Genomic DNA, 22,922 nt, shown 5'->3' on the forward strand with positions numbered 1-22,922 from the left:
GCCCAGACTTTATATTGCTGGACGATAATGCTCGACCTCACGTAGTACGTGTGGTTGATGTTTTCTGGGAAACGGAAGATATTACATGCATTGCGTTGCCTGCTTGCTCTCCCGATTTGAACCCCATAGAGCACATCTGAGATGCACTAGGCACACGGGTTGCACCACGTCAGCATTCATCAACCCCTCTCCAAGTCTTGCAAGCAGTGCTGCAGGCAGTATGGGCGTTATTGCCCCAACATGAGATTGATGGCGTCATTCCAGCGTGCCCCATCGTTCTCAGGCCAGTATTGCTGCCAGAGGTAGTCAGACACCATACTGAGCACATTAACCAGTTGTCAGAATGTGTATACAAATCCGTTAAGATGGAGAGAAAGGAGAACATTTTTATCTAGTGTTATGTATGTTGCAGTTGTTTATATTATATATTCTTTATATTGTTTATACTTTACTATCACCTGATTATACTGTTTTGTAGCAAAATAAATGCAGCCTTGCAAAATCTCTGTTTGTTACTTTAATTTTGGACACCAGTGTATAACACTTCGCCAATAACTGTATACTAATGGCCCCAAACAATACTGATCTAAATTTCGCGATGGAATGACGTATTTCATTTGATTTTCTTGTGAGTAGTACCAGTGTGTCTCAGGAAGGGAGACGTAATCGTCTTATAAGCGACCATCTATTAAAAATACGTTCCCTATAACTACATTACTATCACCCTGCATAAAAGGCGTATTGGTTCCACAGGTCCGCACACGTATCGCTAACGATATCCATGTTGAAAAGTATATGTGCTTTATAAATCAAGGTGTGGTATTGCTTCCGAGTGTAGTCGTCTTCCACAAAAATACTGCGACATTGAATCTAGATGGTGACTGTGGGATATATATTAACAGATCAATAGAGTGGGTGTACTTTGCCAGTGGTCTAAGGTGGTAGTGAAATCATCCTTCTCACCCAATTTAGAAAGTGATTCAGCTAAGGAACTCGATATTAAGCTGGTAATTGCAGCTCCCTCATGCTGCTACTAGATATTACCCATGCTAACAAACAGTATTTGTAATGCGTTCTATCTCAATACCAAGTACACAGTGTAACAGAGGCTCTGCGTTATATCCATGTGGTTATAGGTGAGGGAGGATGATGATTGACTGAGAATAATTGCATACAGTAGATGGTGTGTTATGTGAGGAAGATTGAAGTCATAAGAAGATTGAAGTCATAAGAAATGTACAAAATCCTATCAGTAATACATTGGCTTTTCAGATGACTAGTGTAACGCTTTCTGGTAGAAGTACCGTCTGCAATTTGTCTCTCCATTCAACCACATACTTACATCGGATCCTATGGATGTGTCTTTTAATGATTACAGCTACTGATGACTCATATTCATGGAACTCTCACGTCTCGAAGCAATTTTTCGAAAGCACCTAAGGATCCAATGCAGCAAAACTCCAACGTAGTTTTAGACAATCCCCCTGCATCTTGTAATTGTTCCTCAGTCTTGGCCCCACGCTCCTGCAGTTTCCTGCATGTGATCGTTCCAATTTAAGCCAGAACTGAGCGGAAGTCGGAGAGCACTATATCTCCCACCTTCTGCATCCCATAGAGAAATAGTGTGAGCTGAGTTAATGCAACAGGACCGTGTTTTGTCCACTCGGTGGAAATGGGAACATATTGTCATAGCTCCACCAACCGTGTACAATGTGTTAGGCCAGCGCCAACCAAAGCTCTCTCCTGCAACACAAGGTAGTTGAAAAGACAATATGAGCAGTTACAGTGCTGTTCCTTGTTGGGAAAATTAGGAAGACTTCGCAGAATACAGGGACGAGGATTTTGCTACTGTATTGCAGTGCATTTCCAAACTATATATAGATACAGCAATCTGAAGGAGATCTACGTCACTCAGGGTGCTTTCATTTCTGTCACCCAAACGTTCTCTCTATCTTTTGTACCATCCAACAGTGTACAACTATGAACTATAAAAACTGCACTAATGTCTCACGATATTCAATAATATATTACTGCATCTCTCTCGTCCGATGTATCGAAAACAAATACCATCTATGTGCTGACATTAAGCATATGTAGCGATCCTGTTAAATATACAGGTATTGGTTCATTGAAGCAGGGATTCAGTGATTGAAGTCGCTTGCACAGACCAGTGTAAAGTTATGTCGCCTTTACTGTAGGAGGACCTCGTCTCACAGACATCAATCACAAGCGGGGGTCATCATGTTCTTCTTTCATGAGCAGTTTGATACATTGGTTTTCTGGTGTAACACATGGTACAAATGGTTCAGATGGCTCTGACCACTATGGGACTTAATATCTGAGGTCATCAGTGCCCTAGACTTAGAACTACTTAAACCTAACTAACGTAAGGACAGCACACATATCCATGCCTGAGGCAGGATTCGAACCTGCGACTGTAGCAGCAGCGTGGTTCCAGACTGAAGCGCCTAGAACCGCTTGGCCACAACAGCTGGCCTGTAGTACATCCGCGCAGTGTATGACAACAGCTTTATACATCACCACACATTTTGTTTATCCACCACAGCTTCAAGGTTTGTGCTATGTGTTATACTAACATTAACATGTTTTGATACATTTACTCTCACAGAAAGCTGGACATCACGTGGTGTAAATTACGCTGCTCCCACAACACACAGGATGGTTGAAATAAAAGACAAAGGTGGTATTTCTTATTGACAAAAACGTGGAGGGCACCACAACGTGTGGAAACTGGAAGAGTTTCTGGCATCGTGGAGCATTTCCAAACAGCTGTCCAAAGGTGATGACCTTTTCATTTAATCTCATCTTCCACAGTGACAAGGTACAGATGTCTAGATGTTCCGTTTTGAAAAGACCAAGAGCATTCATTCCTCATACTGCAACCATGCACGCAACAATTGTTTCGGTGCTGACCATCTCCTACCAAGAATCTCTCCAGCTCAGACAAGTGGTAGTAGTCAGTCATTATGTGGTAATAAACAGTGTACCATTGGATGGATTAGATGGAAAAGACACCGTCGATATGGGGCGATGTACTGTAATAAGCACTGCAGTTGATGGTTCAATCAATTTTCGCTATTTTACCAGTTTTTCTGTAATTTCAACACTGACCAATGACACGACAGCAAGCTTTCCAGTTTCTGTATCACTGCTAAACCACCCCTCCACTACCATGCACTAGACTGCAAATGTGGATAGATGACTGTGCAGTACAGCCATTCATGGTTAATTCATGGACATATGCAACGAAGTATACCAGATAGTGTCCTATATGGACACAGTTAGCAAAGCATCAAAGACAGCAATCAACTTGCATGTGTCACTATTACCTAAATAGACATACAGTAGAATGTTCTTAAAAAAACATGCAGCAATTGTTCTGTAACGTGCTTGGTAGCTGACACTGCATGGTTGTGATTGGTAGAGAGTACAGCGAAGCACATTGTAAATACTGTTTTTAGGGTTTAAAACATGTAAACAGTCCTGCACAGTGTCTAACACATGATCCATTCTGTAATTGTATATTACAGTCCCCCAGCTGGTAATATAACGCTCCTTAGCTAAGGACACTTTATAAAAATCTATACGGTGGTTGCCGATAACTTTAGGGTCACACATGAACTTGTGATCAAACATATATAAATTTATTACTCTACATATGGTGGTCATCCAAATTAATTATTCTATTGCAGCCGTCTTATCGCTGTCGACGAAAAATGGCTGTTTCCCTGTTTCCCAATATTTGCATGTAAACTTTTTCTCGTATTTCTCTTTCTGTCACATACTCATTCCCATGTAGAAGAACTGTTCTGCATCAAGCAGAAGACATGCAAGTACTCCCTCAATGCCCCCACATTTTCCCTCAATTAATACATATTTTCCACTAATTTTCATAATTTTATCAATTTTATGTCACTTCTGCCCTTGCGATAATGACATCACTTCTCACCACGTATTATAAAATTGCTTGTAAATGTAGTACAGTTGTTAACACGTAGCGCAAACACACTATTTTTCTGGTCAGACAGTATGGTACACACTGTACTCGAATGCATTCTCGGAATTGTTCATTCCATCGTCTAATGCTCTATGCTGTAGGAAGATCCACACCACATCTAGCGCGAAAGTCACGCTTAACAATTATTATTGACCCGCACTGCGCAAAACGTAGAACACAAAAAGCTTTCTGTTGTCCCGACGTCATTTTTACTAGAACTGAAGAGGGCGCGCACTACTGTTACCTAGTGGGAACCATGGCAAATTCTAGCGTTCGCTCTTCCCAACAGTACGGTGTTCACGCACATATCTCAAATAACATAATAGTTATGATTTTTTTAAATCGGATCATTGTTTTTGATACCCCCAGCATATCAAATACCAGTCCACATGTAACGAAGTGTAAATGGTAATGCACGATTTCTGTACAGGATTCTGTATGTCCGTATGTCTTTAATCACATATAAATGGCATAGATCATACATTTTATGAATTTGTAAACCCTATACATACGATCGTATGTGTAAAGATACAGATTGCCTAATACACGTCAAATGATTCGACGACAAATATCAAGGTGCAGAGAACAAATGCAATCCAAGTTAGGCCAAGATCGAGGTGCTACATACGCGATGGAGCATGGAGTAAAGTATCTAACAGGTTAAGTGCTTCATACTAGAGAAGCACTTATTAAGATTATCATGCTTGACATGCCATTATGTATGTAACACGTACACCTTAAGCTACATTTGGATTATACACTGTCCAGTCGCATTAATGTTACCACCCCTGAAAAAAAAGCCTGAATAACAACATTTTTGGGCGCGGACCGCTGCGAGACGTGCAGTACGAGACTCAGTAAGGTTCTGAAAGGTACAGACAGAGTCGTGCAGCCATGCCGACTATAGTGCCGTGGCGACCTGCGGTAGGCTTCTCGGTTGAGGATCCATGGCATGAACAGCCGTTTTGAGGTGGCCTCGCAGATTCTAGATTGGGTTGGGTTTTAATCCGGTAAGGTTGATGGTCATAAGAGTACGGTGAACTCATCGTGGTACTCTTAGAACAACGCATTTAGATTGCGAGCTGAGAGACGCGTTGCCATCGAGCAGAGGAAAACAAACTGCATTTAGGTATCGATAGACGTGTACTTGTCTCTAGATCATAACGCTAGCGCCTCCAGCCTGGAGGCAACCGACGACTGTTGTGGGGTGCATGCTTTCAGACGTTTCACGCCTAATACGATATACGCCAACGGCCATCTGTCCAATGTAGCATAAAACTTGATTCGTCTGTAAAGGTCATCTATCGGCATTCAGTAATCGTCTATCTTCGGTACTGAAGTATAAATTCTGGCCTTCGTCGCCGATGAATAGCCTTCAGTATGGATACATTAATCAGGCCGCCGCTGCGGAGGTCCATATGCAGCAACGTTTGCTGAACGGTCATTGAGGATACAATGATGGTAGCCTCTTGGTTCATTAGGGATGTCAGTTGCTCAACAGCTGCACGTCAGTTCGCTTGTATACATCCTGCAGACATCGCATAGCACCATAGTTGCCTAGGTGCCGGTTTTGGATAGTATCATTTTGTCATGAACGGTATAATTAACCACGGCGGCATGGGAACAATTTAGAAACGTAGCCCTTTCGGAAATGCTTCTACTCATGCCCAGAAAGCCAACGAACATGCCCTTTTGGATGTACGATAAATCGTTCCGTCTCCGCATTACGACAACGACGTCGACATCGGATATCGGTGGTGATCACATTAATGTGACTGGACTCTGTATATTTTTCTACATCTTCTGGAGCCTGTTCTTCGGATATGACTGACTTTACGAACATGTATTGCAAAATAAGGAATTTTGTGCTTATTGTTAATCAGTTAACTTGTGCCTTGACATGTACAGTTTCTGCTATCAGGGTGCTATATTCTGTAGAAAATACTTAGGCATAAGGTACTATGATTATATCCATGAATTACGATTTTTGAAACCTGATATGATGTAACACAGAACGCCTTTAGATGTTATTCAATTATTTACTAGTTTACAACCATAGCCACATACAGTGCTGGTTATATTTGGCACCCGGACGTCACCAGTGGATGATGCTGCAAATGGACCTCTACAGCAGGCGCATGGTCCATGCACCCACGGTGACTACAGCTCGTCGGCGATGAAGGCTGGAATTTGCACGCCAATAGCGAGGTATTACATCGCCTTAGCTATATATTTGTTGATCGTTGATGATATTCATACTTTTCTGCATCCAAAAATATTATTCTTTTTGAATGGGAACTTTGTGTTACGTTTCTTCTCCTTCAGTATTTCCTGGTCTTGTACTACTTAACGAACACCTAACGTTCGGTATGTGTTTACTATAGACCTAGTGAATTGGAACGTAGTTTCCTCCATCTTATGTAATGTAAATCTACTAGAAGTTTCCAGATTGAGATTTTCATTCTGCAGCGGAGTGTGCGCTGATATGAAACTTCCTGGCAGATTAAAACTGTGTGCCGGACCGAGACTCGAACTCGGGAACTTTGCCTTCCGCGGGCAAGTGCTCTACCAACTGAGCTACCCAAGCACGACTCACGACCCTCCTCACAGCTCTACTTCCGCCAGTACCCCGTCTCCTACCTTCCAAACTTTACAGAAGCTCTCCTGCGAACCTAGCAGGACTCTGCAGAGTGAAAATCTCATTCTGGAAACGTCCCCCAGGCTGTGGCTAAGCCATGTCTCCGCAATATCCTTTCTTTCAGGTGAGCTAGTTCTGCTAGGTTCGCAGGGGATCTTCTGTAAAGTTTGGAAGATAGGAGACGAGGTACTGGCGGAAGTAGAGCTGTGAGGACAGGTCGTGAGTCGTGCTTTGGTAGCTCAGTTGGTAGAGCACTTGCTCGCGAAAGGCAAAGATCCCGAGTTCGAGTCTCGATCCGGCACACAGTTTTAATCTGCCAGGAAGTCTCTTACTAGAAGTTTCGTTATTTGCCATTCTTTGCCTTATTATACATTTATGACTTGATGAAAATAATCGGTTGATAGCGGGATCTGGCAGTGAGTGTTTTCGTGGAGTGATGGCTGCGTATCGTCCAGTTCTCTGACAGCCGAGTGCAGTCACTTGGGAATGATACATCTTGTTTACATCCGCATATGGACAAAGTAATTGTTACCGCTGTCAGTCACTTTGTACTGTCACACAAGTGTGGCAATATGAACACTGGATCTACACTGATGAGCCAAAACAATACAACCACCTGCTTGATAGCTTGTTTGTCCGTCTTTGGAACGAAATACATCACTTAATCTGCATATTGTTGGTAGGTTTGTGGAGGTATGTGACATTACATGTCTATCAACAGGTCATGTAATTCGCATAAATAAAGGGCCGCTGATTTGCGTACTTGGTGATGGCCCCCGATAGCGACCAAGATGGGTCCCATAGGATTTACATCAGGCGAATTTGATCGCCGAGACGTCAACGTGAGTTCACTATAATGCTCCTCAAACCACTGTAGCATGGTTTTGGCTCCGAGACAAGTACAGTTATACTGCTGAAAGATGACATCTTCGTTGCGGAAGACGTAAGAATGCAGGTGGTTCAAAGCTGTCAGCGTGCCTTCGATTATTACCACAGGTGCCATTCAAGCGCAGGAGACTATCTTCCATATCGTAATACTGCTCCCATCAGCCTGCGTCGGTGGCACGCTGCACGTTTCGAGCAGCCATTCACCTCGGGGACGGCTTTTATGGAGACGATCGTCTATCTAGTGCAGCAAGACTGTGATTAACTCGAATAGCCGACATGCTTCCCGTGGTGTCACCGCCAGACACCACACTTGCTAGGTGGTAGCCTTTAAATCGACCGCGGTCCGTTAGTATACGTCGGACCCGCGTGTCGCCACTGTCAGTGATTGCAGACCGAGCGCCACCACACGGCAGGTCTAGAGAGACTTCCTAGCACTCGCCCAGTTGTACAGCAGAGTTTGCCAGAGATGGATCACTGACAATTACGCTCTCATTTGCCGAGACGATAGTTAGCATAGCCTTCAACTACGTCATTTGCTACGACCTAGCAAGGCGCCATTACCAGTTTATAGTGAGGTTATAACATGTACCGTCAAGAGCGATGTACACCAATTGTGGATTAAAGTTAAGTATTATATCAACTACGTACTTTATTTGCTACTAAAAATTCCCTTAAATGTTCCAGACCTCACGCCAGTCTGCGTGAGCTAAAAGCGTGCATTTCGGCCTCCTCTAGCAACACGGTGTTGGCTCTTCTGCCAACACTTCACTTCCATTGATCGAAGTTCGAATCCCGATGGTCCTGTGCCCACTGCAATCGTAACTGACGATGTCGCTGGGTCAACATGTGAACATGTAGGTGTGGTCTGCTGCGGAGCTAAATGCGCAACAATGTGCAATGAACGGTGCCCCACGAAACGTGTGTGCACCAGTATAGTGTTCTTTCGGCAGATATGCTACAGATCACCATCTGTCCTACTTTACAGAGCAGAGCAAATAAGCGTCCTAACCCTAAGTTCTGTGAAGAGTCGTGGACGTCCAACCAATTAGCGCCTGGTGGTGATTTCACTGTCCTGTCTCTTTCCGTAGCACGACAGAAGCACGTGATCATTCGACCAGCTTCGCCGTTCTCGAGACACTTGTTCACAGGCTCTGCTAACAATAATCGCCCCTTTGTGAAAGTCGCTTATCTCAGTGGATTTCCTCGTTTGCAGCTCACATCTTCGCTAGAGTGATCCACCCTACCAGTCTACTCCGCTTACGTACCTTTGCTACCACGCCACGTGCCCGCACGCCACCATGAGGCATCCAACGTCGCGGTGGGCAATGGTCAAAATGTTTTGGCTTATTAGTAAACTCGTAAAAATTGTTTCTAAACAATGACAACCTTTTACTTTAGGTAAGATAACAATCTGATATCACTTACACAGCATAATTTTGTATGTCTTTATTTTAGTCATTATGTAATATTTTCCAGTAGGTACATGCATAGACGATCCTTCCCTTTAATAAAATTGATTCATCTCAACAAATAACAACGACGTGTAGTGGATGGTGGTTGATACATACTGAACTAAATAATAATTTCATATTGGGAAGCCCAATACTAAATGTATCTTGTTATTGTTCACTTATTTTAAGGAATTTTCTGTATTGTAGATCTGAAGATAGCTCGTCAGTGAGTTGAAACTAGTTACCAATAAAGGTATTTTTTCTATCTTGACGTAGGATTTTTAATCCATAAAAAAATGGCTCTGAGCACTATGGGACTTAACATCTATGGTCATCAGTCCCCTAGAACTTAGAACTACTTAAACCTAACTAACCTAAGGACATCATACAACACCCAGTCATCACGAGGCAGAGAAAATCCCTGACCCGCCAGGAATCGAACCCGGGAACCCGGGCGCTGGAAGCGAGAACGCTACCGCACGACCACGAGCTGCTGACTTTAATCCATACATTTTAGCGCAACAGACCCCTTGTCTCCCTGTTTGACACTGTCAAATAACAACAAAACATTGTCTTTTATTAACTTGCTTATATGATCATCCCCCCCCCATGAACCATGGACCTTGCCGTTGGTGGGGAGGCTTGCGTGCCTCAGCGATACAGATAGCCGTACCGTAGGTACAACCACAACGGAGGGGTATCTGTTGAGAGGCCAGACAAACGTGTGGTTCCTGAAGAGGGGCAGCAGTCTTTTCAGTAGTTGCAAGGGCAACAGTCTGGATGATTGACTGATCTAGCCTTGTAACAATAACCAAAACGGCCTTGCTGTGCTGGTACTGCGAACGGCTGAAAGCAAGGGGAAACTACAGCCGTAATTTTTCCCGAGGGCATGCAGCTTTACTGTATGATTACATGATGATGGCGTCCTCTTGGGTAAAATATTCCGGAGGTAAAATAGTCCCCCATTCGGATCTCCGGGCGGGGACTACTCAGGAGGATGTCGTTATCAGGAGAAAGAAAACTGGCGTTCTACGGATCGGAGCGTGGAATGTCAGATCCCTTAATCGGGCAGGTAGGTTAGAGAATTTAAAAAGGGAAATGGATAGGTTGAAGTTAGATATAGTGGGAATTAGTGAAGTTCGGTGGCAGGAGGAACAAGACTTCTGGTCAGGTGACTACAGGGTTATAAACACAAAATCAAATAGGGGTAATGCAGGAGTAGGTTTAATAATGAATAGGAAAATAGGAATGCGGGTAAGCTACTACAAACAGCATAGTGAACGCATTATTGTGGCCAAGATAGATACGAAGCCCACACCTACTACAGTAGTACAAGTTTATATGCCAACTAGCTCTGCAGATGACGAAGAAATTGAAGAAATGTATGATGAAATAAAAGAAATTATTCAGATTGTGATGGGAGACGAAAATTTAATAGTCATGGGTGAATTCGAGTGTAGGAAAAGGGAGAGAAGGAAACATAGTAGGTGAATATGGATTGTGGGACAGAAATGAAAGAGGAAGCCGCCTGGTAGAATTTTGCACAGAGCACAACATAATCATAACTAACACTTGGTTTAAGAATCATGAAAGAAGGTTGTATACATGGAAGAACCCTGGAGATACTAAAAGGTATCAGATAGATTATATAATGGTAAGACAGAGATTTAGGAACCAGGTTTTAAATTGTAAGACATTTCCAGGGGCAGATGTGGACTCTGACCACAATCTATTGGTTATGACCTGTAGATTAAAACTGAAGAAACTGCAAAAAGGTGGGAATTTAAGGAGATGGGACCTGGATAAACTAAAAGAACCGGAGGTTGTACAGAGATTCAGGGAGAGCATAAGGGAGCAATTGACAGGAAAGGGGGAAATAAATACAGTAGAAGAAGAATGGGTAGCTTTGAGGGATGAAGTAGTGAAGGCAGCAGAGGATCAAGTAGGTAAAAAGAAGAGGGCTAGCAGAAATCCTTGGGTAACAGAAGAAATAGTAAATTTAATTGATGAAACGAGAAAATATAAAAATGCAGTAAGTGAAACAGGCAAAAAGGAATACAAACGTCTCAAAAATGAGATCGACAGGAAGTGCAAAATGGCTAAGCAGGGATGGCTAGAGGACAAATGTAAGGATGTAGAGGCCTATCTCACTAGGGGTAAGATAGATACCGCCTACAGGAAAATTAAAGAGACCTTTGGAGATAAGAGAACGACTTGTATGAATATCAAGAGCTCAGATGGAAACCCAGTTCTAAGCAAAGAAGGGAAAGCAGAAAGGTGGAAGGAGTATATAGAGGGTCTATACAAGGGCGATGTACTTGAGGACAATATTATGGAAATGGAAGAGGATGTAGATGAAGATGAAATGGGAGATATGATACTGCGTGAAGAGTTTGACAGAGCACTGAAAGACCCGAGTCGAAACAAGGCCCCCGGAGTAGACAATATTCCATTGGAACTACTGACGGCCGTGGGAGAGCCAGTCCTGACAAAACTCTACCATCTGGTGAGCAAGATGTATGAAACAGGCGAAATACCCGCAGACTTCAAGAAGAACATAATAATTCCAATCCCAAAGAAAGCAGGTGTTGACAGATGTGAAAATTACCGAACTATCAGTTTAATAAGTCACAGCTGCAAAATACTAACACGAATTCTTTACAGACGAATGGAAAAACTAGTAGAAGCCAACCTCGGGGAAGATCAGTTTGGATTCCGTAGAAACACTGGAACACGTGAGGCAATACTGACCTTACGACTTATCTTAGAAGAAAGATTAAGGAAAGGCAAACCTACGTTTCTAGCATTTGTAGACTTAGAGAAAGCTTTTGACAATGTTGACTGGAATACTCTCTTTCAAATTCTAAAGGTGGCAGGGGTAAAATACAGGGAGCGAAAGGCTATTTACAATTTGTACAGAAACCAGATGGCAGTTATAAGAGTAGAGGGGCGTGAAAGGGAAGCAGTGGTTGGGAAGGGAGTGAGACAGGGTTGTAGCCTCTCCCCGATGTTGTTCAATCTGTATATTGAGCAAGCAGTAAAGGAAACAAAAGAAAAATTCGGAGTAGGTATTAAAATTCATGGAGAAGAAATAAAAACTTTGAGGTTCGCCGATGACATTGTAATTCTGTCAGAGACAGCCAAGGACTTGGAAGAACAGTTGAATGGAATGGACAGTGTCTTGAAAGGAGGATATAAGATGAACATCAACAAAAGCAAAACAAGGATAATGGAATGTAGTCTAATTAAGTCGGGTGATGCTGAGGGAATTAGATTAGGAAATGAGGCACTTAAAGTAGTAAAGGAGTTTTGCTATTTGGGGAGCAAAATAACTGATGATGGTCGAAGTAGAGAGGATATAAAATGTAGGCTGGCAATGGCAAGGAAAGCGTTTCTGAAGAAGAGAAATTTGTTAACATCCAGTATTGATTTAAGTGTCAGGTAGTCATTTCTGAAAGTATTCGTATGGAGTGTAGCCATGTATGGAAGTGAAACATGGATGATAAATAGTTTGGACAAGAAGAGAATAGAAGCTTCCGAAATGTGGTGCTACAGAAGAATGCTGAAGATTAGATGGGTAGATCACATAACTAATGAGGAAGTATTGAATAGGATTGGGGAGAAGAGAAGTTTGTGGCACAACTTGACCAGAAGAAGGGATCGGTTGGTAGGACATGTTCTGAGGCATCAAGGGATCACCAATTTAGTATTGGAGGGCAGCGTGGAGGGTAAAAATCGTAGAGGGAGACCAAGAGATGAATACACTAAGCAGATTCAGAAGGATGTAGGTTGCAGTAGTTACTGGGAGATGAAAAAGCTTGCACAGGATAGAGTAGCATGGAGAGCTGCATCAAACCAGTCTCAGGACTGAAGACCACAACAACAACAACATATGATCATTCCAAATCGTTGATCCCCTTTTAGAGTATTTCTTTTTCCTCATTCCCAATGCTTGCGTTATAATTTCTTTAATGGTATTACACAACTTAAATAGAGGTTGGAATACTATTAAAGCAATTATAACGTCCGCAGCCTCTGAAGAATTAGCAATGAGGGTTACCAATTTGGAATGACCGTATTAGCAAGTTAATAAAAGACGAAAGTGAAGCGTATCTAAAAACTTTGTTATCCCCTAATAATGTGAATTACAGAGAGGATTATAAAAGTAAATGAGCTTTAGTAAAGGAAGAAATACGAAAAATTGAACGGGGAAGTTGGGACCAATACGAGTGAAGTAGAACATGATATTCATGAAAGACAAAACAAAGCATACAAGATCTTGAAGCACTTGAATAAACAACAACGAGAGACTTAACAATCGAATGTAATACCTGAAAAAATGGATAAATACTTCAAATGTCTGTGGACTGGTAATGAAGAAGAACCAGAACTAAGTACCAACATCAGTGACTCTGTACACCTGATAACAGTGGAAGATCTACAAAATGTGATCAAAGGCACAAAAATGAAACGACGCCTGGCACTAAGATATAAACATGGAGCTGATTAAAGATGCATCTGCTCAATTAAAACATAGACTCTTAAATTTTATGATTGATTGCTGTCTGATTGGACATATACCAGACGAATGGAATATAGCTTTGCCCTATTTACAATAAAGACAATCAATCAGAGTTGGCAAAATACCGTGGAATAAGTCTACTATATTCCTGTATAAACTATATACTAAAATTATAAATGAAAGATAATACAAGTAGCAATAGCGTGCTGGCTTTCAAAATAACTACGTACCCTCCGACTCAGTGTTGAAATATTAAAAGTTTTAGCTGGTTTCGGGGCTGGGATACGTAGTTGCCGCATTACAGGCCAAATACTGCTGCGTCTACAGTATACGATAAGAATACACACATGAATCGAATGGACGAAGGTTTCTATCACTCGGCAATTGTGAATTATGAATGTAACATATACATTTATAAATGAAATAATGCAATTAAATAAAATCTGCAAGTACTATCTTAATGACTTTCAATGATGAGTATGATAGTACAAGTACTTTTGAGAATGAAGTATATTTCTGCAAAACACTTATTGGTGTTGATGGTCTAGCAATTAAATAAAATATAAGCTGAATAACAGGGAAACAATAGATTCCTACTGCACGTAATTAGTCATGAAAGCCGACCGCGGTGGCCGTGCGGTTCTCGGCGCTTCAGTCCGGATCCGCGTGACTGCTACGGTGGCAGGTTCGAATCCTGCCTCGGGCATGGATGTGTGTGATGTGCTTAGGTTAGTTAGGTTTAAGTAGTTCTAAGTTCTAGGGGACTGATGACCTGAGATGTTAAGTCCCATAGTGCTCAGAGCCATTTGAATCATTTTTTTTAGTCATGAACAACAACATAGCTCGTGAGATAGTCGCTTCTAAACGCATGCTACGACTTCACTGCAGAAGCTACGGAAATCACACAAGAGCACGGGTCGGCACTCCGAAGTATTTGTACCTCTGGCGGCCACGCGCAAACCGCTCCGCACTCCAGGTCTCTCTCCGCCGACTCCGCGGCCGTCGCGCCCGGCGCCCAGCACATGCCGTGTCGTGCGCCGTACTTTCCCGCACTCCCGTGTCCTTTCCGGAAACCGTGCTCTCCTCCCACTTCCATCCAGTCTCCCCATTCACGAGCGCTGCGATTGGCTAGAGCGCTACCGCCATATCTTCAAGCGAACGCACATTCACAAACATAATGAAACACTTTCTAAATACTGGATTTACATTTATATAACTTGAAATTAATTAAATATTCCTACGGCTGGACCATAAACACGTTCTAACACACATTGGATACATAAACAAATTAAATAAACATATATCAAAGGGGTAGGACAAAAGGTAGGCCAGTAGCCTAATGTCTCTGTGCTTTCTAAAACACAGTAAATAATTGACCAGTTTCTTCACGAATAGTATATATCGGATAAAAACAAAGACACAGATGAAGAAATGTATTTATAAGCATGCTGCTACCATTTTGTTTTTTTCCGTGTAACTGTGGAGTGCTTATGGCCTGAAGCGATCGACAGTAATCGGCCACTTTGACCTCAAATAACTCTTCTACTATTCAAGTTACATGCCTGTAATTTATACCAATTTAGGTTTACACTCATAGCTTTTCTTAGACACGTAGATCGACAAAATCGGATGAAGAGTTTACATTTTGGAAATTCGTTGCTGGGTGTTACTTGTCTAATTTACAGTCACATATTACACGTTAAACTAATAAAGATATTGAAAATCTGATTAGACCATCAGAATCGTCGTGCAAATAATTGTTCAAAAAATGGCTCTCAGCACTATGGGACTTAACTTCTGAGGTCATCAGTCCCCTAGACCTTGGAACTACTTAAACCTAACTAACCTAAGGACAGCAGACACATCCATGCCCGAGGCAGGATTCGAACCTGCGACCGTAGCGGTCGCGCAGTTCCAGACTGTAGCACCTAGAAGCGCTCGGCCACTTCGACCGGCCAAATAATAGTAATGTACATGTTTCTTTTTGAGGTGTCATGACTCATCTGGCTACTATTAATTTCTATACGCACTGTGAAATGTTTGCTATTATGGTTTCACAAAGTCCGCCATCTTTGGCACTCCCGGCGTGTCACCTTCACCGACTCAGCGTCACTATGGAATTCGCAGCCACGCGCCGGATGGACCACATGGTCTGGCCATTGTGCGGCGTCATGCGGTTACTAACGAGCCACGGCTTGCCCAGAGGCCCGAGCCGTGGCCGCTTTTTTAAATGACACATTAAGAAGTGATAACTTTAAATTTATGATGAGGCCATCTGCTGATAAGATCATAACGGGAGGATGTGAAGAACAGTTTCAAATTTCAGTACACAAATTGAGGAAAATTGCTGCTAAATGCGGAGTGAGGATATCAAGAGATAAAACAAAAGTGTTGGCATTTCAAGGACTGGAGCCAAAGTTGTTGTAGATGGACAAATAATAGAACAAATAAAAGAGTATAAATATTTCGCGTGCAATTTTAAATTTCCTAGGTCAGATGATGGAGATCTAAAATTGGCCAGATTTAGAACTATGTGGCTTACGTTAAAACACAGCATACGGGAAGAAACATTAATTAAATTCTATGAAGTAATGGCGTTACTTTTCCTGCTGTATGGTAACGAAGTTGGACCCTAACAACAAATCGATTACGACGAATCGAATCATTGGAGATGAAGTTCCGCAGGATATTCATTGCTGGACCATGAAAGGAATACCAATATGTTGTTGTGGTCTTCAGTCCTGAGACTGGTTTGATGCAGCTCTCCATGCTACTCTATCCTGTGCAAGCTTCTTCATCTCCCAGTACTTACTGCAGCCTACATCCTCCTGGATCTGCTTAGTGTATTCATCTCTTGGTCTCCCTCTACGATTTTTACCCTCCACGCTGCCCTCCAATGCTAAATTTGTGATCCCTTGAGCCTCAAAACATGTCCTACCAACCGGTCCCTTCTTTTTGTCAAGTTGTGCCAGAAACTCCTCTTCTCCCCAATTCTATTCAATACCTCATCAGTTATGTGATCTACCCATCTAATCTTCAGCATTCTTCAGTAACACCACATTTCGAAAGCTTCTATTCTCTTCTTGTCTAAACTATTTATCGTCCACGAATACCAATATAGAAAAGAACTAAATGTTCAATCTATTACAAATAGAGTGAAGAAAGCTTGAAGAGTCGTATTGCAAACATGATTGAAAAAAATTGACTGAACTGGAAAGGCCGTGTCCAGTGCATGTCTAATGATAGAATAACTGAAGCGTCAGTGCAGTATAACCCAGCCGGTGGGAGGAACGTTGGATGTCCGTTGAAGAGATGGCGTGAACGATACTGAGGGGGAGCAGATCTAATCGCTGAAGATGATGATGATGACATTGCGTTTTTTCTCGCTTTTACAGATGTGGAAGTTTGTATATCCATATAGGATAGAAATATGAAGTAGACCCCAGATGTTCGTCGTTTCCTCTTGTAGTACAGAGGAAACTACAAAAGGGGAAGAAAAGCAGACTGGCTGCCGTTTGGTGTCTTATTGCAATAACTTCCTCAATAAAGTTAGCGTCTCCGCCCGTCTCTGCGGCGGCAACAAGATAGCAACAACGGACGCAGCAGTTCGCACTGACTAGCCCTGCCGGAGCAGACACAAGCAAGTTGGTGCCGGCTGCGCCAGTTCACACTGCAGCCGTTATTACAGATAAGAGGGCCTCCAGTCTCGCAGACGCGCTAACTTACCGGCGCGGGCTGCGAACGCATCAGAGTCGCCGTATATTGGAGAAAAGAGGTACGTAATATTCCGCACATCGTCGAAAATTACAGAAAATTTTGTGAACCGTTAACTCGAGAGCCTGCACGTGATGTTTTAATTACTTCTTTTCCAAGTAATCAGTACTAAATTGCAGTGCCACAGAAAATTGATTTAGTACTACTTTTTCGATGTGAAACTGCCGGACAGGTGCGATAGTTCACAACTGCGTGCAGTCTCCGAACGAACTTAGTCGTACTTGAAGTTACACTACCCCGTGGTTCAGGTTAGCATTAATTGTACGATCGTGTTGTAATATATGTGCACCCTGCGTCGAAGATAAGCATAAGCTTCAAATTTGTGCGATTTTTAATTAGTTGTTAAAAGTTTTACTTCGCAGAAAATTACTGTTGTTTGAACTGTATTAACTTTCGGTACTTGGTCAAACATTAATTATTGCATTAAAACAACTTTTCTATGTAACTACTTACCAAACTTTTATTTTTGAAAGAACAAGATAGTAAGCTCATTTTCTAGCAACACAAGTAAGGCTGCTGTTGCAGTATTTTAGTATGTAAAAACAAATTAGGTGTTAAGCGTATTGTGTGCTTTATAAGAAAACGAAATTTTTAAAATATTAAATGTAAACGTTTATTGGTTGGTTGATAGATTTTGGGGAGGGGAGCAAACAGCGAGGTCATCGGTCGCATAGGATTAGGGAAGGAGGGGAAGGAAGCAGGCCGTGCCCTTTCAAAGGAACCATCCCGACACTTGCCCGAAGCGATTTATGGAAATCACAGAAAACCTAAACCACGATGGCTGGACTCGGGTTTGGACCGTGGTCCTCCAGAATACTAGTCCAGTGTGCTAGCCACTGCGTCATTTCGCTCGGTAAATATTTAGATTAGGTAAGATTTTATTACAGAGTGGCAAGATAATGACGTGGAAGTCCAAATTATGATCACAGTAATTCTATGGTTGTTCGTTAAAAATGATTAAAATGGCCACCTTTTGCAGTACGGATCGTTGCGAAATGTGCAGTAAGAACATCAGTGAGGAATGTACCCACAGGAATACAGAGCTATGAGCCATTCCGTCTCCTGTGCCATGGCCGGCTGTGCCAGATTTCTCGGTTGAGGATCAAGTGGTTCAAATGGCTCTAAGTACTATGCGACTTAACATCTGAGGTCATCAGTCCTCTAGACTTAGAACTACTTAAACCTAACTAACCTAAGGACATCACAAATATCCATGCCCGAGGCAGGATTCGAACCTGCGACCGTAGCAGCAGCGCGGTTCTGGACTGAAGCGCCTAGAACCGCTCGACCACAGCGGCCAGCTGGTTGGTTGTTAACCCGGTATTATATTTTGCTGTTTTTAGTGCATCCACAAGTAGTCATTAAATGTTACGCATGGATTCTGATGTACTCTGCAATATTGCCAGGTACTCCAATCAATTCAGGTTCTCTTTCCTCTCCCTGCAGCACAGCCATATGACTCATGGGAAAAGAATGAAGGATGGGCGACATAGCTCTTTTGTGGTGTATAAAAATTCAAGATGGTGGAAAATAGGTCACGTTTCTCGTGTATAAGTGGAGAAAAACTATTATTTTATCAGATAAATTAAAAAAAAAGTACGTTATGTTCAAATGACAGGAGGATACAATTCCGCGAAGTTAAAAGGTCTGAGAACAAGTTAAGATGGCGAAAGTACATCATATTTCCTATACAAAATGCAGCAATTTTCAATTTCGCGCAGAAAATTCTTAATTCATTCTAGATTAGACTGATTATGGTTTGACTTACGTTGAATATGTTCAAGTTTCAAGGTATTGTATTGTGTTGAACTGACTGGGGACGTAGAAACGACGGTACGTCCCGCCCCCCCCCCCCCCCCCGTGGACACCCCCCCCCTCTTCCACCCTCCCCCCCCCCCCTCCCGCCACCCCCCCGGGAACGTGTCACACCAGACGAGTGCAACCCCAAGTGTTTGCGTGGTAGAATAATTATGGTGTACACGTAGGTGGGGATAGTGTTTGCGCAGCAATAGCAGACATGGTGTAACTGAGGCGGAATAAGGGGAACCAGCCCGCATTCGCCGAGACAGATGGAAAACCGCCTTAAAAACTATCCACAGACTGACCGGCACACCGGACTTCGACACTAATCTGCCAGGCGGATTCGTGTCGGGGACCGGGCAAGCCGTCCCGCCCGGAAAGCAGTGCGTTAGACCGAACGGCTAACCGAGCGGGATAAGTTTCAAGGTACTCCAGACTAGCAGTAGTAATGAGAGAAAAATCTGACAAGAGATGTGACTGCATTAAGATATGCGAATATAATGCGGAGAGTTTTATTTTGTGCTGTAGGTCTCAAAGGAAACAGGCGGCTTCATTTTAGATGCATGAATGTGTTATGAATTACTACCGCTGTTCTTATTTACACTACTGTATTGAAATTTAACTCTTCTCGTGAATCATTATGTATGGCGGTTAGTCTGCAAACCGATAGGGAAAATACTGAAATATTGAGAACTCTCGACCAAATTGCAGAGTTGACGCTGTGTGAAGGTGATGTCCTCAATGGAGACAATTTTTCTATTTAATTGTGCTGTATGCGCACGATCTAGATGAATTCTTGTAGATATTCTACTGAAAGAAATTGCAAATGATAGAACACAGAACTGCAAACGCTGATCAGTGATCGATAGTAAAAGGTGTTGTCGTTTACTATTGACAGAATTTTAAATCTGGAAAACAAAAAAATGGTTCAAATGGCTCTGAGCACTATGGGACTTAACATCTATGGTCATCAGTCCCCTAAAACTTAGAACTACTTAAACGTAACTAACCTAAGGACATCACACAACACCCAGTCATCACGAGGCAGAGAAAATCCCTGACCCCGCCGGGAATCAAACCCGGGAACCCGGGCGCGGGAAGCGAGAACGCTACCGCACGACCACGAGCTGCGGATCTGGAAAACAAGTCAGATGAATTCCTTACATATGAACACCGTATTTGCAACGTAAGAAGAAAACTGACAATTGAAGTAATTAGGATATACATTATACGAAAACTGTGAATGATCAACGCCGTTGAAAAAAGGGAAAACGGCACAAACTACCGCATTTTTCAGAGTGCATGAGATATTTTTGGAAGCATGGTGGCTCGCAAAGGATAGCTAACTTGGGTGGTCATGACTACATCTAAATATTTTTGTACATATTTGTGTGCATTGGGCAGAGGTATAAAAAGTTATATATATATATATATATATATATATATATATATATGGAACGTGAATTTATGCATATATCTGAGGTGAAAAAATCCACAGTTATGGCCAACCTGATGGAGCAAATGCCTATGCAACCAGCCGAACCTTGGAGCACATTTACACAATCTTCACGCCTGACAGGGTTTTTACAGAGGTCGGTCTGGTCGCGGTCCTATCTAGGTACCTTGGTCACCTGAGTTGTCACTGTGCAAAGAGCCCTCATGTCTAAGATGTATCATAACAATCCTCAGAATCTTCAAGAACTGCATCAGAACATTTCAGATGACATTGCAGCAATTCCAGCTGTCCAGCTTCGATCCGCCTTGAGAGACTTGCTGACCAGGGCCCAAAAATGCCAAGAGAGGAATAATGATGTTCACTTTCAGCATTTGCCAAAGTTAGGTTCGTACTGCATTTCCTTTTCTCTGCTGTGTCCTCTTTGTCTCCTGGTACTCTGTTCTCTGGGCCACCCCCTTTCCTAGACTGTGTTTCTTTGCATCTTGGAACTATGTTCTCGGGGCCACTTTCACTTTCCTCATCCTCCTCTTCGTGTGTCTGTCTGCTTATATATATACAATGAATACGTTCCACTATTTCTAATGTAAGACCCCTACTATTATCATGGAGATGGAGAAGAGAGAATAGTTGTTTTCTGAAATGCTACGTTTTCATGGCAAAAGTAGGTATTGTCACGTTGTTTCAAAAGCAACTGATTCGCAAACCGTGGTGCATGCGACATGACATGCTTATGTAACTCGTATCAAATGTAGCACCAGCTGTTTGTTGTAGAACCCAGGTAACAAGAGGGGGACGACGTTTCAAAGTGTCAAAGTTATTGGTCCACAGTCCAACTGGAATAATCCATATATCTGGCAAAATCAGCTTTCGCTAGAGAGTGAGTGAGGGGGAGAGAAATATAAGCCGCGTAAATACCGCGGCAGGAGTATCTGAACGGCTGCTTTTAGCGAGCGCTTATATTTAACAAATGTATGACAGCGAATAATGAAAAAATTAATAAATAAAATAAAATGCAGAACACTCTGGATGATAGTATGAAGGCTTTCACGACCGGATGACATCTTCTGGTAAACCTTCCGGGATGTAAGGTCGTGGTCCATGAAACTCTTCAGCTCCTAACGTTTCGTCCAGAGCTGCGCTGGACATCTTCAGAGCGGTGTTTCTCCTCCGATGAGTCTTGCCGATTGACGGGTCGGACGTCTGAGACAGTAGCACTACAGAATTGCTAGACAGTTTTATCCGTGACGAGATTACGATCGATAGTTAAGTTTTATCTCTGACAAAGATTATCTCTGCATATCACGTGTAACTCTGGTCACGCCCACTTTCTACGATATATAAGTCGCTCTCAGACGTCCGACCCGTCAGTCGGCAAGACTCACCGGAGGAGAAACACCCCTCTGAAGATGTCCAGCGCAGCTCTGGACGAAACGTTAGGAGCTGAAGAGTTTCATGGACCACGACCATACATCCCGGAAGGTTTACCAGAAGATACTCTGGATGATAAACCAAAAACTGAAGTAATCCTCACTATAGCGCGGTGTTTCATTTTACAGGAGTCGAAGTACACATTACCGCCACGAGCGAGCTGTGACCACGATCTCCTACGGCTGATGTTAGTGTTGTATCCTTGGTTTGTAAGGTCGTTAGGCTAACTGGTGCCGTCCTGCTGGTACGTAGTCCTTAGAATATCGCAGAACCGAATTCAACTGGCAACAAATCATTTTCACATGTTTCCAAACAAATGTAATCCAGTTAGATTCTGACATCTACACCTACATAAATACTCCGCAAACCACTATACGGTGCGTGGCGGAGGGTACCTCGTACCACAACTAATATCTTCTCTCCCTGTTCCACTCCCGAACAGAACGAGGGAAAAATGCTGCCTGTTTGCCTCTGTACGAGCATTAATCTCTGTTATCTTATCTTTGTGGTCTTTCCGCGAAATATAAGTTGGCGGCAGTAAAATTGTACTGCAGTCAGCCTCAAATGCTGGTTCTCTAAATTTCCTCAGTAGCGATTCACGAAAAGAACGCCTCCTTTCCTCCAGAGACTCCCACCCGAACTCCTGAAGCATTTCCGTAACACTCGCGTGATGATCAAACCTACCAGTAACAAACCTAGCAGCCCGCCTCTGAATTTCTTCATCATTCACTTATTGCTGGCTCTATGATTATTTCATTGCGGAATCTTGTTTTCCGACATCATTATGATTCATTTACTGTGGGCTCTATAATTATTTCAGTACGGAATCTTGATCCGCTAAACTTTGTACCGGAGTTGAGGTGTAGACATGAAAGGCGCTGCTTTTTTCGACTGTAGGTATTACGTTAACAGACAATAAGAGTGCAAAGTAGATTTTATTCCACTTC

Source organism: Schistocerca americana, chromosome 4 (assembly GCF_021461395.2).
Source record: "Schistocerca americana isolate TAMUIC-IGC-003095 chromosome 4, iqSchAmer2.1, whole genome shotgun sequence".
NCBI lineage: Eukaryota > Metazoa > Arthropoda > Insecta > Orthoptera > Acrididae > Schistocerca > Schistocerca americana.